The sequence below is a fragment of the Triticum aestivum genome, unplaced genomic scaffold (genome assembly GCF_018294505.1).
Source record: "Triticum aestivum cultivar Chinese Spring unplaced genomic scaffold, IWGSC CS RefSeq v2.1 scaffold111196, whole genome shotgun sequence".
Classification (NCBI taxonomy): domain Eukaryota; kingdom Viridiplantae; phylum Streptophyta; class Magnoliopsida; order Poales; family Poaceae; genus Triticum; species Triticum aestivum.
In genome coordinates this window covers 1888-3476 of record NW_025228435.1, presented here as the reverse complement: position 1 = coordinate 3476, position 1589 = coordinate 1888, and the positions used below count along the sequence as shown (strand labels likewise).

The 1589-nt window shown below is 43.9% G+C and overlaps 1 pseudogene; it reads left to right on the top strand.

Moving 5' to 3' along the window:
- The window catches only part of LOC123174143 (protein DETOXIFICATION 29-like), a 3862-nt pseudogene extending 2539 nt beyond the window's left edge, over window positions 1-1323 (top strand).
- The last annotated feature ends 266 nt before the right edge of the window (window positions 1324-1589 follow it).

The window sequence follows — 1589 nt, the reverse complement described above, 5'->3', positions numbered from 1 at the left end:
TCATGTCCGTTTGGTAAGCAGTTTTTAACTGACGAACCTGCAACCTAACTATGCGCGCACAGACAATAGCGTTCGTCTGACGAAGATTAAACAGTAGTCCATGTCTGACTGTTTTTTTACATCAACGTGTCTAAATTTTTTTACAGCATCAATTACCAGCTCTGGACCCTTATGGTGGCAATAGGCTTCAATGCAGCAGTGAGGTATATAGATAACGCACGCAACAACACAAATAGTACTCCTCACAAGACTGCAACTGTATAAAAATAGACGTACAAAATTCATCCGTATTTTTGCTAATGTGAAAGTTCTCGAGATGCAGCGTTAGGGTGTCCAACGAGCTGGGCGCGAACAGGCCTAAGGCAGCTAAGTTCTCCATGATCATAGCGGTGTCCACGTCCGCCGCCATCGGGGCGGTCTTCCTGGCCGTGTTCCTCATCTGGAGGACCGAGCTGCCACGGTTCTTCAGCGACAACAACAGGGTGGGGGGGGGGGAGCTGCAAAGCTTGGCTACCTTCTTGCAGCATGCATCTTCCTCAACAGCATCCAGCCTGTGCTCTCAGGCACGTACCATTACCCCAATTGGTTACCAAATTAACCTAGTGATCCCAATGACAATTGGAACATGTCGCTTTGCAGGTGTGGCGATAGGAGCAGGGTGGCAGACGCTTGTGGCGTTCATAAACATTGTGTGCTACTACTTGTTTGGCATCCCACTGGGAGTCCTCTTTGGCTTCAAGCTAAAACTTGGTGCATTGGTAAGAGCAAAACCAAATCAACTTCAAATATTTATGGACACATATTTAATTATTAGAACGGACAATCTGATGCTAACCTGCTCTGAATATACAACGATGTATCTCTGCACTGCAGGGGATTTGGGTGGGCATGTCAATTGGCACGCTGCTGCAGACTGCTATACTGATCACAATTTGCTTCCGAGCCAAGTGGGAGAATCAGGTGTGCAGTACTACACTAATATCACTCCATCTCAATGTTTTCTTTTCTATAGATAATGACTCGGTCGTAGTTGAGCATATCTTTATTTTAAGAAATTTCGAGACTTTTTACGGTGCAGGCAATGTTGGCCGAAGAGAGGATAAGGAAGTGGGGAGGAAGCAGTGAAACATTGCCGGCAGCCACAACAACGGCGATAAACGATATCGTAGATCAATAATCAGATGGTTCCAGCATGCAGATTGGACAATGCTATTTATATGTACATGAAAAACACAGGTAGATAGATTATCTGTATTTTTTCCGCAAAAAAAAAAGATTATCTGTATTTGTACTGTTAAAGGGAGTCCGTCGTTGTTTCCGTTTCGTTGGCTTGCTCCTGAGTTAATTGCATATAAGTACCACAACTAGGGTTAGCGCAACGAATTGGTGTCGTTTTACGTTCTTCTCTTTTTTTGCAAATCAGTATCAAGTCTGGAGCAGGCCGCAACAAATCGAGCTAATTTGTGTTTAAACCGTATTTGATAGGGAAAGGCCAACGTGGCGAGTTTCTTTTGCAGAAAACTCCTTTGTTTTATATTTAATCACACAAAAGCCCCCGTTTGTAAAAAAAAGGCTTCTGTAAGATTTCT